Source organism: Zootermopsis nevadensis, unplaced genomic scaffold (genome assembly GCF_977971745.1).
Source record: "Zootermopsis nevadensis isolate Lab colony 2312 unplaced genomic scaffold, Znev_1.0 Znev_ptg000032l, whole genome shotgun sequence".
Lineage (NCBI taxonomy): Eukaryota > Metazoa > Arthropoda > Insecta > Blattodea > Termopsidae > Zootermopsis > Zootermopsis nevadensis.
In genome coordinates this window covers 1,863,402-1,885,894 of record NW_028259164.1, presented here as the reverse complement: position 1 = coordinate 1,885,894, position 22,493 = coordinate 1,863,402, and the positions used below count along the sequence as shown (strand labels likewise).

General features: G+C 40.0%; 1 long non-coding RNA gene across 2 annotated transcripts in view; it reads right to left on the bottom strand.

Moving 5' to 3' along the window:
• The window catches only part of LOC110841361 (uncharacterized), a 150,848-nt gene that overhangs the window by 13,572 nt on the left and 114,783 nt on the right, over window positions 1-22,493 (bottom strand). The gene's annotated exons all lie outside the window — the stretch shown is intronic.

Below are 22,493 nucleotides of genomic sequence, written 5' to 3'. Positions count from 1 at the left end.
ATCTCGTCTACATAATATTTAAGAATCCAGTCCGTACCGCAAAGAAAACACTACACTTCACCATTACAAAGATCAACTGGTTAGTCCTTTGAAGCTCGTCTAAATAATATTTAAAAAATTTTGTTTAAAAGCCTGAAAGTAAAAGACCATTCGGAATATATTTGTATGAATTTGAGGATAATATTAAAATAGATCTTAGGGATACAGAGTTTGAAAGCGTTGATTGGATTAATCTGACTCGGAATAAGGACCGGTAGTGGGCTCTTGTGGACAGAAAACAGAAGACCATAATCGATACCTTTAACATCGCGAGAACTTAAGTTTTTTTTTTAAAAATTTGGAATTGATTATGAAACGATACTCGATTGGACACGAAGGAAGACCTACAACCACGTACTAAACAGGATTCAAATGTGAGGTCCCAGTGTCCAAGCGGCGACTGACATAACTAGATTTTCCTTCAGACAAAATTATGAAACGTTAAACTTCATTAGCGAATAAAATATAAAAAAATCTGACCTCCGTCGATATTTGCTACGTGCATAGAAACCATTACGTAGCAAGGAAGCCGAACATACGTCTGAGGTCCCTAATCGATATTTTGTAAGGGAAAAGACATGATGGGAGTCGGCTCGGAATGATCACTTCGCGGGTGGAATACTTAATAAGTCGTTCTACACCAGCAACAGAGAGGGAGGTCCACCCGTTCTGGACCAGTTATCGGAGAAGCGGTCTGCGTTTCCAACTCCGTCGGTTTAGGGACGCAGGACATCTTCACTGACCCGCTGTGTAAAGGTAAAGCTCTCTCTCGTTCTTAACCCTTTGAAGCAAAGATAGAAGTTGAGCGGGGCGTACAATTCTTTATTCTGATGCCGGGACCGTCCCACGAGAAACGTAACATAAATTAATCTAAATAGCGGTATTTAAGATTTCAGTCCGTACCGCGAAGAAAACACCACACTTCACCATTACAAAGATCAACTGGTTAACGTTGTTTAAGGAAATAATCGCTGTTTACTCTGAGAATCATGCGAGACACATAAATACAAAATACAAAGTTACTGATTGTAACAGCAGGTGGTATATATAGTTACCATTGGCTTTAAAGTGTCAATAAAAATTCATAAACACTGCAAAGAATATCAAAGCCACTTTAAGCTGTTAAATAATTAAACAGCCGTGTAACAAGTCCAAAATAAGCGTCTATTTGAGTAACTTGCTTATGGCAGCTTCCGTTAAGCGAAATATGGTTTCCGTTTATTCTTACGCCCACATTTATTCTCAGTAGGCCCAGGGGGCGAAAATGTGAGGAACAGAAGACAGAAGACAGTGGGGAAGAGACGGAGACGGACTGAGGATTTACTGTGAGAGGGAGCCAGACGTGTCCTGAGATGGTTGGCTCAGTACAGAGCCAATATCCCATTCAGCACTCTGCATATAGCCAGCCTATAGACCACACCGACTGCTTCCAGGATCACCCTGGGCAGACAAAGCACGCCGTTAGGCTCAAGCCTTATTTATATTTCTACGAAGAGGACTCAAACAGACATCAAGAGCACAAAAAACCCTTGAAATGGCTACGACTTTGGTCCAGGCATTGGATGCTGTAGGATGGTACCAGAGAGGGATCTTTGGTGGAGGGGGGAGAAGGATTTGGGGGCTATGGGTGAGGTAACGCGTCCGACCAGAGGAGCAGGGGGTTGTGAGGTTAGGCTTTCGTTGGAAGAGGGTGGGTGGGGGAGAGGAAGACTCAAGATGTCATATCGGGTGCAGGAATATATCAACTTGTTTATGTATTTTATATCCTACTCTACGGTCCATTCTGAGAAAGAACCACGTAGGCCTACAGAGAAACGTCTTTTCGGAATAATGTAAAAATAAATTGGAGGGGGTGTAGGAGGAGAACGGAAAGACAGATCTGATGGTATGACGACGATGCTCGTGTTTTGGGGAATGTATTGAAGTTTCTTTGTTCTTTCACAAGAAATGGGAAACATTTTTATTGGTGTGCTGTGGACAGTTTTAAAAGAATAATTTAATAAACTACACCAATTACAGGTGGTACTGTCATGTCGGACAGACATCGCTTGTTCAATTCAGAGGCTTCATTCAATCCTGAAACTGAAACACACGTAGTATGTCTTATTTAATATTTCAGATATATTGATCTCCATGGTCTTGCCCTTTTATATTCCACCAGTTTGATGCAACAATGTTAATTCCACTTAGTTACGACAAATTATCCTACAATTACGATATGATATGACTTGCTTAAATAAAATAATAAACATAGCCATTGCGTATAGAATTATAAATAAATGATCAGTGTAACAGCTTATATATTTACATAATTAAACTTACAAATACTTTATTTGTAGGGATTTTCAAAAGGAATGTCAAATTCGTGGCCCCTTCGATGTTTTATTTGCCCCGAATTTATCGAATTATGTTCATGCACGATGTGCGACCTTGAATGTACCAGTTTTAATAAACTTTCAGTTTCAAATAAGTGTACGGCTGTTTTAAATTTCAATCTAATAAAGTGGGAAATGTATTTCAGTGAAATTCAAATTTATGTGTGCTTGAGGGAAAAAAAAGGGAACGAAAAATATATTACGCTTGCGCTCCGTATTAGAAAAAAATATTTGGTTATTATCTCTCTCTCTCTTCCCCCCCCCCTCCCCCACCAAATGATGAACACCAGAACAGTCGCTTCCTTTTTAAGCGGACCACAGCAAACACTGAATGTGACGTCACTGGTTTAGATGAACTCACAGTGGCACAACACAAATGACCTGAGAACCTGAGACTCACACAAAAAAAAATTCGTGAAATATAACTTAAAATTTAAATTCCCTTATTATAGTAGCACAATACCAGCCACGGTGGTCTAGCGGTTAGAACGCTGGCCTTGTAATCCTGGGGGTCTCGGGTTCGATTCTCGGCGGTGCCCGAATTTATAACTTGTGTTGGGCAAGGCCGTGGTCTAGGCAACACGGAGTTTTCCTCCGTGGCATCCCAACAATTACTCCATTCACACACAGAAGAAGGCAATGGCAAACCACTTCTGGATCATCTGCCAAGAACGTATATGAACAGGTCCCAGTCCGAGAAAAGGATGGAAGGATCCTGTTCATATGGACCTGTCGTCAGACAGAACACTAAATAAATAATAAAAATATAAGTAGGACAATAGTAGTTTCAGGACAAGATCAACGGAAAAAATAATGCAAATAAATAAATATACATATATATATGTTTTTGTTGATTCTAAACACAGTACATGTGTGTGTATTAAAATAACTGATTTAACTTATTAAATAATTCCATTTATGTACGCCGTAAAAGACACAGACTTGACACACTGAATTCATACACAGAATTAGGGTTAGGTTAGTCCGTATCAGGACCAGATCAAACCACACAAGTAGCCTGCCAAGTACGTAACATCTATTGACTAAACAATAAAGCAGGCCACGACGATGAGTATACTTACCTAGTGCAGAGTAGGCGTTGCTCAGTCCACAGCTTGGCGCTGGTGTTGCCACTTCCTACAGACCATCAAGATGAAACTCGTCTGCGAAGTGTCTAGAAAAGGTGGAGCACACAAGCACCATTCTCCCCCCCCCCCTTGTCCCCGCTTTCCCCTTTACAACTTTTAATTTTTAACCCTTCATCACATACCACTCCAAGCATACCCACAAAACCCTTTCACAAAAGATTTAAATAAAAAAACTGTCCTGTGTGCGTAGTTCATATAAAAAAACAGCTATCCGTTAATTTTTTTCGTCTTTTCTAAACCCTTTTATATTTTACGTTTGCCCGCTGTCACCCCAGTTGATAGGTTTTTTTTTCTAGTCCAGGGGTCCTCACAGCGGGTTTACCACCGCAGACCACCTAGAGAGAAAGTGATGGTTTCCAGACTTATCCTCTCCCTTCCTGACGATAGAAACACGGGTACCCAGCACCTTCAACAGTGCACATTCATCCGTTTGGAATTACCAGCAGTTCAGAAGTGGAGAGCCCTGTGACAGAAGGGCAAAGCCTAAACCTTTAACCCTATTTCACGAAAGTTTTAAAGTACTTTATAGAGTTTTCTATCACAGTTTGTCGCTGTGATTTGTGTTTCACGCTTACAAGCCAAAATGTTTGAGAAGTTACATATTTTAACCCACTAAAGATCAGTGGTAACTGAACGTGCCACCTGTTTTAACCACCAGTAGACCTGTATTTTGTATTCATGGATCTAAATGTAAACAGCGATTATTTCCTTAAACTGCGTTAGCCAGTTAATCTTCGTAACGATGAAGTGAAGTGTTTTCTTTGCGGTAAGGACTGAATTCTTACGTAATATTTAGACGAGCTTCAAAGGTCATTGATGATATCACAAAATCAGAACCCTTAAAAACTCTTGTGTAAATATAACTAAAACACAATTATGAAGAACTTCATAAGATATATCCATTAAAAATCAAACGAAAGAAGACATTTGGGGAAAATAAAAATGAGTACAAAATTTTCGTCTTAAAACCTGAAGACAGGCGACCACTAGAGGAGCCTAGCTGTAGAAGGTTGGGTAATATAGGTTACCCTATTGAAGAAAGTAAGTACCAGCGCATTAAACTGGACAAAAAAATATTCCCCACATTTTATAAAACAGGAATCTGTCGCCAGTCCTTTCCAGAGTCAGATTAATCCATCGATTCAAACTATCAGCCTACTATAATTTTACACTACATTACAATTTTAAAGCAGAGATCATCAATCTACAGAAATGCAGCCTCAAAACAAGTACAGTCTTGATAAACGTTTCTTCATGTTCGTATTTTCGTCGCAAGACTGTACGTAATTCGTCTGGAAAGAACTCAAATAGTGTTCCAGAAATGGAAGTACTCCATATGCCTGCCAACGCAGAGTACGTTACTCGGCTTGCCTATGTAGCCAGGGTTAGTCAAGCGTCGTGGACGTCGGACTACAGTGCTGGCAACACGCCGCGGAGAAAAATGTCACATGTTACATAGTTTTACATGGTAAATATGTGGAGAATGAAACTAAAGAACATTTAGTAACTGCACTCAAATATAATATTCGGAATTAATATTAAAATTCAATATTCCCTCAATTTACAGGTGACTCGTTATATACGAGGGTTGCTTTTCTGTGAATCGCGCGCGTATGACTAAAACGCGTTAAACGGGAACCAGAGAAAACGCTATTTTAATACTACATTTGTGCCAGAATACTTTAACGCAAAGCTTATCACCTTCATCACATTTCCCGATAAGACGGGAGAAGGTTCTTTAAGATTTGGACTCGGACAAGATACTGATACTGATTAAGATACTGAAATAAAACCGCGGATATGCTGATAGCGAAGCCTAGTATTCAAAAGGTCCTAGATTCGATGTTTACCGTTGTCATTAACAATACGAATGCGAATTATGTCAACCAGTGACCTGAAAACGGGAGTAGAGCCATCTCCCGAAACGTCGTCAAATAGGTCTATACCTCAGAATGGATAACGTCTAACATATTGTTCCTACAATGTGAATAGCAGTTTACTTTTGCATTAAAGTCCTAGTTTTTATACGGAGTATGTATTATATTTATTTAGTGTTCTGTCTGACGACAGGTCCATATGAACAGGATCCTTCCATCCTTTTCTCGGACTGGGACCTGTTCATATACGTTCTTGGCAGATGATCCAGAAGTGGTTTGCCATTGCCTTCTTCTGTGTGTGAATGGAGTAATTGTTGGGATGCCACGGAGGAAAACTCCGTGTTGCCTAGACCACGGCCTTGCCCAACACAAGTTATAAATTCGGGCACCGCCGAGAATCGAACCCGAGACCCCAGGATTACATGGCCAGCGTTCTAACCGCTAGACCACCGTGGCTATACGGAGTATGCACGTATGATTATTTAATTATTTAGGAATTACCTGAATATATTATCTGGGATAAATTAGTGAATTAAAGGGATAGATTTCTGCAAAACAGGATAATCTGGACATCACCATGGCGAAGGTATGTTCTCCAGCTATAAATATTTCGACTCTCTTTTGCTGTGAGGCACTGAACAAACGATATTTTCCTACGCACTTAAAATATAAAAAAAAAAAACTTGCAAGAACTGTAGTGAGATAAGCCATTTTAGCGCTGAACACAGCCAATTGCCTGAGCCTTCAATTCGCCAGCAGAAAGGAGCAATGCGTGGTGGGACGAGGGAAGGATCCATAACTTATAAATTAGAAAATTTATCGAGCAAATCGGCAGAAAGAAGTGAAATCGTTCGCTGGTCTACGAAACCATATTTCATAGCTGAAGCTGCTGTTGGTATTTGCTACAGAAGGAAGAGGCCGGCAGTCAGAGGAAGGGGTGGGGGGATTCTTTGCCTCTAAACTAGGACACTTTCCTATTGGTTTTTCTTCCAGTTTTATTCCAGTTGCGTGGTTTTCTCCATCTATCCGTTCAACAGACGTACAAGGGAAAGGAATAATCTTATCTCAGTCACGTTTTAAGTGGAATCCGACCCCTAGCAGTGAACCTAACCTAATTGAAACTGTGGATGTGATAATCGCAGGCAACTGAGATGAAAGAAAGGGATTATATATTTTAGAGAATAAGCAAGTTACTACAACATGTGGTTATCTGAAATTATATTTTTAATACCAACAGCAGAGTGCTAAGTGACAGGCGGGAAGCGTCTTTTAGTACGAAAATTTACCAAAGAGGTTCGCGACCTACAAACTCCAGGAAGACGAAAATACTCCACTTGCAAATTTCGGAAGACAGACGGACCACCTGCAGTCCCCGGGCCGTGGGTTGCTTTTAAGAGATACTGCAATAATTTGTAAGTTTAAAGTTTCTGCAGTAGACAGAGGATTCTCGGAACAAGGAGTTTCATATTGGAACTGATCGTTACAAATGACTTGCCACCGTGGGTTGATGGAGAACATTCACGTTCAGTTGAGTGAGTGACCCAACATTATGAGGTATGCCCTCGTGTTATCAAATGCCAGCAGCTTACAGCCCCTTCCTCTCCCCAAACACGCTACAGCTCCATGGATATTATTTATACCGAAGAACACTTTTCTCCGAAAAATATGAACAACTTACCAGTGGTATAAGAACTAACGGTAGACAGGTCCAACACACTTACACCATACTACTAATCTGAATATTTTAAGACATCTTAATTAATATATATTATATATATTAAATCTTGTCCGTCTAATCACAATAAATTCTTATTAAATATTAAAATATTACAATAATTAACATTTAAAATATTTAAAATATCAAATGATGTTCTTTATCGAATTAAGAATTTATTGTGATTAGACGGACAAGATTTAATATATATTTATTATATCACAATATGACGCAACTTTACCATCTCACATCTTAATTAGTACAAATAAATGTACTTATTACATTCTTTCATGTGTCAATCGCTACTTTAAACGATCTGTAAAATACTTGTTTATAAAACTCAGCACTACGTAGGGGTCTGTAAGCCATGCCATGGGCTGGACGTGTAGAAGGAATGATGTTAGTGAGAAACACAAACTTTTGCTCGAAAACCTAAAAGGAAGAGAGAAACTGGAAGATTCTGCCGTAGATGGAATTATAATATTAAAATGTATCTTCAACAAATGGTGTATGAGGCTGTTGACTTCACTGGACAGGGTCCAGTGGCGGATTACGGTGGAGACGATAATTACCATTTAGGCAACACTTTTAATGTTCTCATAAAAAGTGAATCAGAGGCTTTATGACAGAATTAATATAGGCCTACGAATGTTTTAAAGTTATGTGGAATACATTTCTTATCTAGTGAATTACATGCCAGCAAAAAAAAAAAATTATAGACACTGTATGAAGTAGTTTTGAAAAATTTCTACGTCATTGTTTGTATGTTCACATAATATTATGCATGGAACTTTAGATGTCCATGATTCATCTTACCGCCGAAACTTGAAAAATTATATGCTTCTTATATTCAGAAGTCTACTAAAAATTCTTATTTTTTTCCCCCAAAATAACTCTATCAATCTTACATAAGTCCCCTCCCCTTACTTGTCTACTGGGGAACATATTCCTTTCATTTCAGCGTCTAGACTCATATGCGAAGACACGGGCTACTTACAGCCAACTCTCATGGTCTTGTCGGGGGGGGGGGGGGGATCAGTCAGGCATCCAAATTGCCTCTGTAATGAGTTGCCCTCTTGTCTGTGTCACTGGTTTATTCGAAGACTGACCCTGAATTTTAGGGGTTCCATCGTAATCAGAAGTGCCCTAAAATTTTAATTCTAAGTTAGGTTAGATTTGCCTTTGGCTTTATTTCACAAAACTGTTGAAAAATTTTCAGTTTTATGCTAACATCCATGTGCTCTTTGGCTTCAAACAGCGGTTCTATTTCAGAATTGAGGTCTGTCTAGCCCCTTTTTGCACAACGAAACAAAAATTCAAGATGAAGAAAACTATCTTCTGAAATGTTGCGACGTCGACAGACGCTTCGAAGATGTTTACTGCTTCCATCATCAGGACGATAAGTAACTCATTAGACTACACGGCAGCATTTCAGAAAACAGCCATCTTCATACTCGACACCGTGAAAGCCTGAAACCTACAAAGTTAATAGTGAATACAATGAGGAATAGTTTACCCCACAGAAGTCACACGAAAAATATCTAAGATACATTCAAGAGTCTCAGGTCCAATGCCACATCCACACCCCCAAAACACCCCTCCCTTATTTTACTGTGACATACCCCCTAATACAAAGTAGCTTATATAAGCGGCCATCTTTTCTGATGCGCTATGAATCCTATACTTCTCCCTTTATTTTGACCTCCCCTTTCAACTCCCCCGTTTACATTATAAAATTCCACCCTTACCAGTAGAAGGAATCCACCGCCCCCGAAATGCACATATGTGATACTGTTTTGAATTTAGTTTTAAATTTATAGATGTTACGTCTTATGGCGGATGGATAAAAAGAACGGACGCTTGTTTAACGGAGGACATACATACCATCTCAATCCATGATATTAACCCCTCCCCACCCCTCCCACTATTTTCTCCACACAGACGATCAAGGGGTAAGGTTTAAGCCAGAAAGGGCGGGAGATTATAAGTGGCGTCTGACGTCACATTTTTCGGAATACGAAGGAAAGAAATACAAAGGAATAGGAAAATTATGTAAACGCAAAAAGAGAATGACGAAAATCAGATGTGACTAAGACGTATACGTAAGTGTCAAAGTCATTTCTACTGTCTCGTGGCGCAGATCAGATTTGGAAACAGGGCAGAAGTAGAAGTCTCTGACACGGATTATGAAGAAGGGGACCTGAATTTTTGAAGGAATATATTTTCATGAGGTTAGAAGGGCGATTCATACTTTGGATTAAATTTCAAAAGACATGTGTTCCATTCCAAATGTGGAAAGGGTGCAACGAATTGAGTAAACTACGAATTAAAGATAAATGATTCGTGAAATTGTACGCTTTCAAGCTTTGCAATAAAAGCTTTAGCAGTATCAAATATTAGAATTATTCCCTTCTCTGTAATTTTCATTTTGCATCAACTGACTCCTTGTTACGAGGCGCGTCCCAAAAGTAAGTTTCCCTGGGGCCGTTTACAGAAACAAAACACAATTTCATGGAAATATTTATTGCAACAGATACAGCAAGTGTCCAGCTATTTTTCAACATATTCGCCACCGGAATTGAGACATTTGTCATACCGTGGGACCAACTTTTGAATACCTGTGTCGTAGAAGTCTGCCGCCTGGGATTGGAACCACTGTGTGACAACCATCTCCGCCTCTCTGTCATTCTCAAAACGCTGACGCTGACCGGACAGGAATTTCTTGAGGTGTAGGAAAAGATGGAAATCACTGGGAGCGAGGTCCGGGCTGTAGGGTGAATGATTAAACACCTCCCAGTTGAACTCCTGCAGGAGACTTGCTGTCCGTCGAGCCGTGTGCGGCCTAGCGTTATCACTGACCGCACTTCACAGTCGGCGGGAGCTGGAATAAGAACCTCCATCTTCAACAGCTGCAACGATGCTAATGTGAGAACGCGGGAAGTTCCGTTAGTGCATGCGCCATGCTACGTCATTGCTCTATCACGTACGCACAGTCGCTTCGCGCAATATAAGGTTTGCTAGCTGTGGGACGAGTGGGAAACTTACTTTGAGGACGCGCCTCGTATATAAACAGCAATCTTTCTATTTATGATATTTTTGAACAAATATATAGAAGAAGGGTTTAACTAAATAACTTTTATGTGAGTTTCTAATCCCATTTCAAGCTGCATGTTCTGCCCACCCCAGTCTCTTTCATTTCCATTTATTTGAAAATGCCCTATATTCTCCACAGCAGTTCAAACGCACTCAGCCGGTACCAAATGATATCAGAATCAGCCCCCCCCCATAATAGGCTATTCCGACCCCCTCCTTACAGTCGAGTCAAGGTCACCCTGGTTGCTAGGCCGCTGCTCAATCCAGTTGCGTAGAAGCTGTGAAGGTGTGAACATGGTAGGACGTGTGTGCACTGTCTAATTAGGGTGCGAAATTTTGTTTTAAAATCCTGGGCTAAAAGAAATACAATGCGTTCACTGATAAAGTTGAACGTAACTGTCACTTTCCGGCTCGCGTTTGTAGCTGTATGACCACCGCCAAGAGCTAGAAAGTTTTCCGTAATGAAGTTGCATTTTATTTTAACAGTTCCTGCCGGTAGTAGTGACTTTGCGTTAGACTTTATTATTGAACGCACTGTAGAAACTAATTTGTTTAGAACCGCGATAGATTTCTTTAAACTATGATGATTGGCTAATTATTTCCATCAGACACAAAATTAAAGAACGTACTGTAGACTGCACCATTTCATTTTGCCCTGGTGTTGCTGACAGGCATGGCGTCGTGCGTGTGAAATCGCTATCACCTTGATTATGAAAGCAGTACCTCCGAAACGTCGGTAATTTCTACCAGACTACACGGTGCAACATCCCAGAAGCAATCTTAATCTGAAATAGCCTAATGGGATTCTTTTATGGAGTTTCTTGCGTCCTTATCGAAGAGTTACGCCGGGTTTCTTTAATAATACGCGTATAGAATGCTAACGTTTCGGCAACCATTACAGTTGCCATCTTCAGGGTGCTTTTTCCCGAGGGGGGTCAGCAGCCCTTACGTAGATTCTGCAGAGGGCTATGAGTGGGAAGTGAAGACACAACTGGGTGAACAGATGAGCAGAATTCTACCTAATATGAAGTGATCGCATTGGAAACAAACATTATTCGAAAGCGAAGTTACACTTTAAACCCGAATGTGGGACGGGGGGGGGGGGGCGCGACTGCTTGCTGATGGCAACTATTTGAATATGAATGTCGTAGGGGGGGCCGAGGATTTGCCTAAACTCGTCACCGGGCCCTTCTCTGTCCTTTTCTCGGGTAAAGGGCTGCTTCGGTTACTCTCAGGTACGCGACATACAGATGGTAACAGGACGCCCGATAGTCTGGAGTGTGTACAATGTACCGATGCAGCGAGTCCTTTCAATGGTCCTATGACTGGCTTCTATAAAATTTAATTTTTTCTTGAATGTTCAGCTGCAATGAAGATTAATTTATAAATGACATTTGAAGTTATCAAGACAGTGAAGATATCTGTGATATCGTGATGACGTCTAGATAGCAAGATACTGACGTTTCGCATAAGAATACTGTCTCCATCTACAGGGCTGAAAATTTGTAATCCTCCCCTGCCAGTCATCATGAAATCAATGCCTTTGTGATATGGGACAAACCCAACTAGCGAACTTATTATAACGATCTGGCTGATTGGATGGAGCTGGCTGACGATACATGTAATCTGATCGGTTCTGTTATGTTCAACTGCAAGGATTACCGCTGAACCACGAAAGAAATACAAAATATACATTTCATTTTTCGTTTATCAAAATATTAGCGAGGCTCGCACTGCTAACACGATTAACAGAATTAATTTTACAGAAAACTTCAGCGATAAATCAGTGAATTCACTAACAAAGGTCTACACAAGGATATGTCATAGAACATTATTTCTAGTAAATATAAACAGTGTTAAAACTCTTCAGCATTCGTATCAAACTATATCCTACATTTCAAGACATTGGGTCGAAAATTATGCGTGCTTTATACACCAACCAGTCATGATGGATAAAGGTACCTCGAAGTGTTCTGAGCAACTCTTTAAAACACAGGAGTTCTTATATGCGCCACATTCAATAAATCTGCATTTTTATATGTTTCGGTTTTGTACGAGTTTCAATGTAATCAGCGATTATTTACTTAAACAGCGTTAACCAGTTGATCTATGTAACGGTGAAGTGTGGTGTTTTCTTCGCGGTCCGGACTGAACTTTTATATAACATTCAGATGAGCTTCAATATTAAAGGGCGATAATGATAAATATTTAAAATATAAACTTAGAGCGAAAAGTTTAATTTAACCTCCTTAAACAATTAACAACTCACTTTGTATATACGGACTTCGTATGATTTTGAGAATAAACAACGATGATTTCTTTAAACAGCGTTAACCAGTTGATCTTTGTACCGGTGAAGTGTAGTGTTTTCTTCGCGGTACGGACGGAATTTTTATATGTTATTTAGACGAGCTCCGACTTCAAAGGGTTAATGGCAGCGCCTTGTTCGCACTTTTGCGCCAGTTTCAGGGCCCCAGTATGCATCTGCTTTACCGTTATCCTAACATCCGGCAGAAGGGTTGCGTCTGTATGCATATAACAGCTGGATGAGCCGCTGAGCTACCCCACTGAGGAACCCCACGGGTCGGTCTATCTGTTTACCTGAGCCATCCCCCGGATTCTACCCATCATTACAAAACTACTGCATTACTTGCAAGAGATATCAAGATCTCTCACGACGTTTCGTTTGTATGTTTCACACCACTGGCATGATTTTCTACGTCGCAGCGTCAAAGTACGCGAGACGAGAGTCGAAACATGATTCTTGAACATGAAAGGGCCTTTAAAATTCATTTCGAGGTCCTTCCTATTGTAGATAATTCTGAATAATCATGACAAATGAAGGTCTTGCAAGGAAAATCATTAAATTTAATATTAAATTTTTCGGACAGAAATTTTAATACCGTATATAAAGTAACATTATTGAACAGATCACAAATCTTCCATACAAATAAGAACAATGAATGTTAATAAATCTGTGATTATTTAAATAGGAAATAGATTTACGGTTATGTTTTTGTTTTGATGAGAATAATATCAAAATGAATCTTGAATAAACAGGTTGTTAGTGTGTGGATTGAATTTAATTGATTCAGGATAAGAACCAGTGTTAGATTCTTGAGAAAACGGCAAACCACCTTCTTGTTCTATAAGAATGGGAAATTTCTTGGCGAACTGAGCGAATTTCAGTTTCTCAGGAAGATTTCACGTCACTGATTTAATTAATTTTATAATATATTTCATGTATAGTTATAAACTATGTAAATTATATCACTGTTGACATTCTGATTAGTAGTACCGCCTTCCTCTATCTTCGGGGAAGAAGACAGAAGCAGTATTTTCCTCCGAAACGTAGACGCTCTATAAATCTCGGCACCAAATGAAGATAAGCGGCCAGCTTCACGTCCCGGGCGCTTTACCCTCAGGAAAAGGTTCCTTGGTACTCACTGGACTGAAGTGTGGGTGAGATCTGGAGTTCTAGTGTCTTCGCGTAAGAGAGAAATTAATTGTATTATTAAATTGTCCTTTTTTTAATTTAATTCTTTCATCGATATTTTCATTTTTACTCTGTTTCTGTATCTCCTTCATCATTCTGTACTTTCTCTTTCCTTTATTCTGGTTAGAACGCTGGCCTTGTAATCCTGGGGTCTCGGGTTCGATTCCCGGCGGTGCCCGAATTTTTAACTTGTGTTGGGCAAGGCCGTGGTCTAGGCAACACGGAGTTTTCCTCCGTGGCATCCCAACAATTACTCCATTCACACACAGAAGAAGGCAATGGCAAACCACTTCTGGATCATCTGCTAAGAACGTATATGAACAGGTCCCAGTCCGAGAAAAGGATGGAAGGATCCTGTTCATATGGACCTGTCGTCACACACAACACTAAATAATAAATAGCTTTCCTTTCTTCACTGTTTATTTTATGTATTTCCTTCTGATTTCTTTCTTTCTGCCCCACACCACTTTATTGTAGACTACATTACCTCCTCCTTATCATCGTCAGTGCAGACGCAAAGTAGTGGCGTACTAGCTAACAGCTCACCGCCAAGCAAGGTTCTTACACGCTTCAGAATATGACAGTGGAGCTACAACCACGAGCAAGTTGGCCCAGGTCAGTATCACCGCAAGTTCAGCTGTTACACCCACGACACATGCAATTCTTGGGGTCTCTGGGTGTGCCCTGATCTCTACATTAACGTTTCATGAAGGCCGACCACAATGAGAGAGGCGGTCCTAATAACAACATCGCAGTCATACCTCTCTCCCTCGGGAATTCCTCAGCCATTGTTTCCACCAACATTGCTATGACGCAGTTACCCAGGTCGGGCAAGGTCATTGTCTTGTAATTGTTTCATTGTAAGCTATGGAATTATGTTAATGCGAGTTTCATTTAGGGAAAACAGAGGTTGCAGAGAAAGATTTTACGTGTGTAATTTTGACAGCACACACCTGTTAAAATAGCTGTTTTGATATTTTTATTCTTGAGTAATAGAACTCTTTAAGGCTTTAACGATGGTGTGATACATCCAAGATTATTATTTTTCTGGATTAAATACATCGCTTAGACTAGAAAGAAGTTGGCTCTGACCCAGTTAAGAACTGGAATTATCCACTTCAAGCGGACCCAACAGAGTAGTGTTTGTCACCTGAAGATGGGAACAGAGAAATCCCCTGAAATATCGCGATTTTATTTTTTTATTCTAAGCAATAGGACTCGTTCCCCAAAACAACACTATATGAACCAGTTGAGTAGCTTCTAAATTAAAGAAAAAGATCAGGCAGACTGACAAGACAACGCCTTCTAATTTAATTTTTTTTTGAAAAAAAAGATTAAATCCTAAGTTGGTATTCTGGGAGATGCAAGCAGCTGTTACTAGAAAGCGTGTTACTCTTGAGGGGAAAGAAGAAGAGGAAGAAGAAGAAGATGAAGAAGAATAAGAAGATGAGTTAACCGCACACGTATCTGATTTTAAAATTGTACGTATCCTGTAATTGAGTCGGGGTAGCTCAGTCTTGGGCCCAACTTCCTATTCAGTCGGTACCGTGGGTAAAGCCGGCCGGGGCGTGATGCTGACCACTCTAACCCCATCTAGTGCAGAGGTCAAGAATGAACAGGAGCTATACCACCCCTTCCCTGAAGCGCCTCCGTGGCGTGCAGCGGGACAGTCCTACTTTTTTCTTATAAACGCCGATAAACTTGATCTTTGAATCGTTATTTCGGGACGCATTTTCGTTGATGGTGACAACTGATGGATGAGATGGCCGGCGAGATGATTGACAAGGAAGATGGGAAGTGTCTGTGGTATTCAGAATACGAACTGCTGAACCGTGGACATTTCATAGGGCGCAGGAGATGGAGGACTTCTTCATCAAAGCCGCTGCAGTGTTATCCTGTCTGTCACAAGCCACGTATGACGTAAAAAGAAGTTGAAACTTAACACGTTAACTGGTAGAGCACCCTGATGATGGACATTCTGTGTGCACAGAACGACAGACGAATGGCGATAAACTGCAGACGGTTGCCTCGAAAAGGAGGTTACAGAAACAATGACCAAAACCCTGATAAAAAAATTGTCCTGGGTTCTATTCCCGGTAAAGATGGTTTCTGTAGCTTGGATACTAAGTACGACAAAAAAATGGCGAAAAGATAAGAAATTGTTTATTTGGAAGAAGAGGTTATAGAAACAAACGCTACAACTCAGACAACTGTCCTGGTTTCGAGTCCCGACGAGGAAGTTTTACGTAGCTCCAAAACTAGCACAAGGGCGCCAAGACAAAACTTATTTCTGGACAAAAGATAACAGCGAATGAGTTCACAAACTGTCCCGAGCTCGAGTCTCGGTGGAGATTTTGGAATTTTTTTATTGTGTTCAGTGATACATGACCCTCGGGAAGACATGTAACATGACACACACGAACCCACAACGACGACCTCGACGATAGGAGTCGCGACGCCACCAAATGGAACCACACTTAGCTCATGCGAGCATTTGCATGACACACGAAACGACGCTGAAAAGCGACGCCAAGCATCGTGATGCCAATCGTCAATACGCTGTCAAAAGACGTCATATTAGCATTTGTGACCCAGGAAATGCCTCTGGACATGAAGATGTAAGACCGACGCCGACCGCCCCGACGTCAATCATCGCGACTACTTCAATATACGTCACATTTAGTTGACGTGAGCATCTGGATGACGCAGGAAACGACGCTTGAAAAACAACGCCGGGCGTTATTTAAGAATCCAGTCCGTACCGCGAAGTAAACACCACACTTCACCATTACAAAGATCAACTGGTTAACGCTGTTTAAGGAAATAATCGCTGTTTATAATGAGACACGCGCTGCGAACATATTATTTAAGAATGCAGGCCGTACCGCGAAGAAAACACCACACTTCACCATTACAAGTAGCAGCTACTTAACGCTGTTTAAGGAAATAATCGCTGTTTAAGAATCATAAGAAACATAAAAAGTGCAGATTGTCAAGCAGGTGGGACGGATATTTACCACTGAAATAGCCTAAATTAATAAGAGAATTATGTATGATGTTACGACCCTCTGGTTTGAGATCTCTATTTAATATGAATAATTTTGTAGTCTTTGGCACCTTGTTACTGTTCACGCTGAATGGAGAGTGTATTCAGAAAACAAGCGAAACATTAATCTTATACACGACACACAGAGTTACCAGAATGCTACAATTTAAAATCTCTCACACGCGGTTACAATCATTAATTATTAAGTTTATTAAATTCTTTCGGTAAAACAAAGAGCACATTTCAATATTCAGTAGAGTCTGTATTAAGAATTCCCTGAGAAAATAATGGAATAACACAACTAAGCAACGATCTGACTAGAAGGCTTAGGGAACCCGAAGGTTCATCACCGAATCAACCAAAGCGTTCCACCGGTCCCTGTCCTGGGCCATCAAAATCCATTCGCCTTAACAGAAGAAAATAAAGATATTATTTTGCCCAGGATTCATATTGAAATGGACATTCAGAATGATGTGGTCCTATCAATTAACTTCCTCAAACGATCTGTGATTAGAAATATTTGCAGAGGAAATAGACAAAGTCTCATTTCGTTTACAATGTTTTCGCCACAAGTCTGATCAATATTTCAGGTCCCAGTCTGCGGCCATCATGAGGCGGCGATGGACCGCGTCTCATTTGTTGCAGTTCCCCTACCTCCGTCAACCCTGGGGAGTCCTATACCACGCGGCCGAGGGAAAATGCTACCCGTGGACGGATATGAACGACAAAATATCCAGGGAAATGCATACGAAATAAGGGGAAAGAAGAGGTCTTTGTATTGGGGGTGGGGGGGTGAGAGGGGTTAACACTCGACATAGCTGTGGACATCAGGAACGCAGAAGTTACGGGGGATTCTAAGCAGAACTGTGTCTTCAATACTGCACATGTTTATAAAAGCATTGTCACTATTTAAAAGGTAAAAAACCCCAAGAAGCCATAATATTTCGGTTGTAAATTTTGGGTTTAGGTCTGTACCCCTTCAGGTTTTTACTGTCAATATGAACACTGTATCCGTCTAAGTAACACTTCTGTTATTGTCTTATGTCTAGGTGGTATTATTATTATTATTATTATTTTTTTTTTAATTTTTTTTTAGTTAAGTTAAGTACTTTAGGTTGGATGGTTTTGTAATTTATGAGTTGGTTGATTTTGAGTGGGATGTTTTTTTTGTTGTGTCCTTTTTATTGTTTTGTTCTGTCTCTGTGTTGATGTATCTCATTGTTTGTTGTGTCTTATTGTTTTTGTTGTGCCTTTTATTTTTTTTTATTTTATTGTTTTGTTCTGTCTCTGTGTTGAAGTATCTCATTGTTTGTTGTGTCTTATTGTTTTTGTTGTGTCCTTTTGTTTATTGTTTTGTTCTGTCTCATTGTGTTGATGTATCTCATTGTTCTGTTGTGTCTCATTGTTTTGTATCTTATTGTAGGTCACTGCCACCGGGTATAAACCCATTTGCAGTCAATAATAAATATATATATTGAAAGTCCTAATTAAATAACTAAAATATTATGAAACCCTATTTAGCGACTACTAAATTTCTCTCTTCGTAATATAGAACATACGCAATTTACTTAAAACCAGTTACGACACAGCACCAATCGACGTGATTTGACATTTGACCTATAATCGCAGCTTCAAACCAGACAAAAATTAATTATATTATCTATCATCCAAAACTCTGAAAACCAATTCACGCCGAATTACAAACGAAACTAGTGTATCATAGCGAAGAAAAGACCAATTATATTTAATACGTTTTCCTCGATATATAAAGGAAATAAGAAAAGTAAAGCTGTCCTACTATACGCCATGAGGCGCTTGGGGGGAGAGAATCGAACCCCGGTAGTCCAGTCCGACTGAGCTCCCCCGGATCTTTCCTTCATACATGGCTATAAAAAGAAGATTATCCATTTGAAACACGCGCAGACAGATCATAAGTGTAAGAACAGCGAGTTTTAAAAAGTGATAACTCCATTTGCATAAAATATTTTTAAACAGGTTTTATCCACTGCAAGACAAGATCTGAAGCCACGCGTCTCAATTTCAAAGCAGTGCTGCTACAGATCTATTTATTATCGCCCATATACATCCCCCATTGTGGTTAAGTGAAGGGAAAATGTATGAAAGACTTGTATTATTATGTGACACGGGATGTTTTCTGTGAGGTGACCATACAGGTTTTCTGAAGATACGTTCAAAGTTGTTTAAATTCTGGTCCAGTCAGAACCTGACCCGAGCATCACATAATGAGATGACAGAGGATAACTAGATCAAAACTGGATCCTCGTTTTAAAGTGGCGCGTGGCTAGTGACCTTTGGTCCAGGATCTGTGATGAAAAGAGATGATGATGCTAAACTGGAGCACAATTGGAAACCTGATTGAAGTTTCTGAGTCAGGGGGATTTGACCCAAGGTCAGAGGAAGATCTGAAAGGAGTTCAAATGGCTGTGACAAAGGAGGTCAAAGGGTAAACGGTCAAGTGAAGTTCTGTTGTGTTCTGACAAGTCATCTCTGCTCCAGTGCTTAGATGAAAGTGATTTTTTTAAAAAAAAAAAATGAATTAAACAAGATTCAACCCTGAATATGGACGAAATATGTTCTTCCGAAGCTTTGGCATCTATCTGCAAGTTCACTCGGTGTTACAACCAAGAAGACCAGCATCGACAACGTAGCAGGTACTTATTTTGTCAGACTGACCAACAGTTTATTTTCAATTCGCGTGTGAAATTTTGTGGTTTAATCCAATATGAAGTCTGTCTAATTACACAAAGATCTGCTGTAAACCGTGTTGCGACTTTTACAGAGAGGATCCCAAAATTTTATTTGTCCAAGGTAATCGCCCTGATGACGGAGGCAGTAAGCACTTCCGAAACGTCGGTGATTTTCTACAAGACTACGCACCGAACAACCGAGAAGGCCGTCATCTTCTGTCACTTTTCATACGAAAAGAGTGTCGTGTATCTATCAATTATTATTATTTAGTGTTCTGTCTGACGACAGGTCCATATGAACAGGATCCTTCCATCCTTTTCTCGGACTGGGACCTGTTCATATACGTTCTTGGCAGATGATCCAGAAGTGGTTTGACATTGCCTTCTTCTGTGTGTGAATGGAGTAATTGTTGGGATGCCACGGAGGAAAACTCCGTGTTGCCTAGACCACGGCCTTGCCCAACACAAGTTATAAATTCGGGCACCGCCGGGAATCGAACCCGAGACCCCAGGATTACAAGGCCAGCGTTCTAACCGCTAGACCACCTCATCTTATTATTATTTAGTGTTCTGTCTGACGACAGGTCCATATGAACAGGATCCTTCCATCCTTTTCTCGGACTGGGACCTGTTCATATACGTTCTTGGCAAATGATCCAGAAGTGGTTTGCCATTGCCTTCTTCTGTGTGTGAATGGAGTAATTGTTGGGATGCCACGGAGGAAAACTCCGTGTTGCCTAGACCACGGCCTTGCCCAACACAAGTTATAAATTCGGGCACCGCCGGGAATCGAACCCGAGACCCCAGGATTACAAGGCCAGCGTTCTAACCGCTAGACCACCGTAGCGGTCGTATCTATCAAAGCACAGTAAAAATTTGAACTGTACTTAATTTGAAATAAAGTGTTTTTTTGGGGGGACTGGCTGACTAGCAGGGCGAAGGTATTCCTTTCCGAAATTTACTGCATGCCTACCCAAGAAATCACGAGGGTCTGCAATGTTACTGATGCAATCAGAATAGACAATATTTCACCATTGTGTTCTGGATGTCCGTGATGAATACGCAATATTGTTAACAACCATATAACTAGCTCTTTATGGCTATTTTCCTGATTCCCTTCCGTTTTTCTACACTTTTTTACCCCAAAAAATCATCCCTTCCTCAGTTGTTCAAGCCTCCACCTCCACCACCCCTATAGTCATCCCCTTTCATTGCTAAAATAGCTAGTTGCATTTTCGCACGGGGCAGTTAGGTGCATGAGCTTCATGTGGAAAACCGGATTTTAGGGTAAAAATCCTGGATTTTGTGAATGGAATAGCAGTCTTTTTGGAGGGGTGTGTAGTGAAGGGTGAATTTAGCGAATAAATGGTGGTTAACGGGTGACATGAGGGTCGTTTTGTTAGGGTTGAAAGAAATTCCTAGACTACTACAGATTTTTTTTTGTAGTTAATAAGAAGGATAAACATGCTCTGTGTCGTGTGTTTAGCCTGACACCTGTTTTAATGACGCCATATTTTGTAATAGCCAATATAATCACCAGTTTAAAAAAAATCTGCTGCTTTAAATTTACGCAACTGTTGACATTTCCACATCTAGTAAATTCTCCGACAAACATAAACCTCAAGTTTGGTAACATGATATAAACACATATTTTCTCTCTCTTTCATTGCTAATGTGTAAAATATTTATGCATTTTTTTTTGTGGTTACGTCATATAAATTAACATAATCAGCACAGACTACATGTTCATGTGTTGTATTCAATTACAACTTCCCCTGAACGTAGACTGAAGGGACATACTGAAACGGATATTAATGAGATGGACTGAATCGGTTTCAGTCAGAAGACAGTCACGTGGTGGGCTCTTGTAAACTCGGTTAAATCACCTAATTCACATAATTGTTTTGACCAGTTAAGGTGCAATCAGTATCGCAAAAACATTTATGTCCTATTTCTCTGGGAAATAAGGTTGATAACTCTGCAGCAGGTAAGATATACTCAAGTGACCTTGATTAGTTTAAAGTCCCGCTAAAAAGTTTCAATCACTTGATTAATATAAAAAAAGAACAACTCACAACAAACGTGATGTGACTGCCACAAGTATCACGTCATATCTAAAAGACAACATAATTTTTTAACATAAAAATACAAATCATGAATGTAATTTCTATAAATATTATAAGTGATATACATTTTAAAAAGGGCACTCTATTTAAAAATACATTTGTTATTTTTAATCCCGAGTGACTTCAAGTGAGATTCGTTAACGGAGATAATATATCAATTAAATGAACATAGTTTTATTATATCAAATCTAAAACTTCTTGACGATGGTGAAGAGTCAATTGAATAAAAATTTTCTTGGATATTATCCATCGTCTAGTAAATATAAAACGTAGGGATTAGCTCTATCTAGTGGGCCCAACTGTGTAGGAACCTGAAGACGGAGATAGAGTCCCATCTCCGAAACGTCGTTTTTACGTTTTATATTTACTAGACGATGGATAATATCCAAGAAAATTTTTATTCAATAGTTTTATTAACATATACAAGGCGTTGTCTCATTTAAATAATCTTGCCTCTTATGTGATATAACAAAAGGTTTACTTAGGAATGCGATACTGAGCCCTCGAATTGAACATAGAACAAAACACTGCCATTTACTAAGAAATCTTTTTCTTGAGAGAAACCATCTTGAGGTTTCGTTAGTAGCAAATTTGACTAGCTTCCAAGTTCTTCTTCAAGTTTGTGTGGGACTTGTCAACGGACTTTGCTGCATGTGTGTGTAAGGGAGAGATGCACTCCCTAGTAAGCTACAGGAGTCTGGATACAAGACGCAGGATAAAAGAACTGGAGATTGATTAGGGCCATTGGTAGAGCCTCTTCATTATACTCGTTCAGCTTCCTCTACCATCCGTCCAGGTTAGCCATTATTCAGAGGCTACTGAGTTAGCTCCCTGTCCTTTGCATCCCTTCCTTACAGGGAGAGGATCCCTT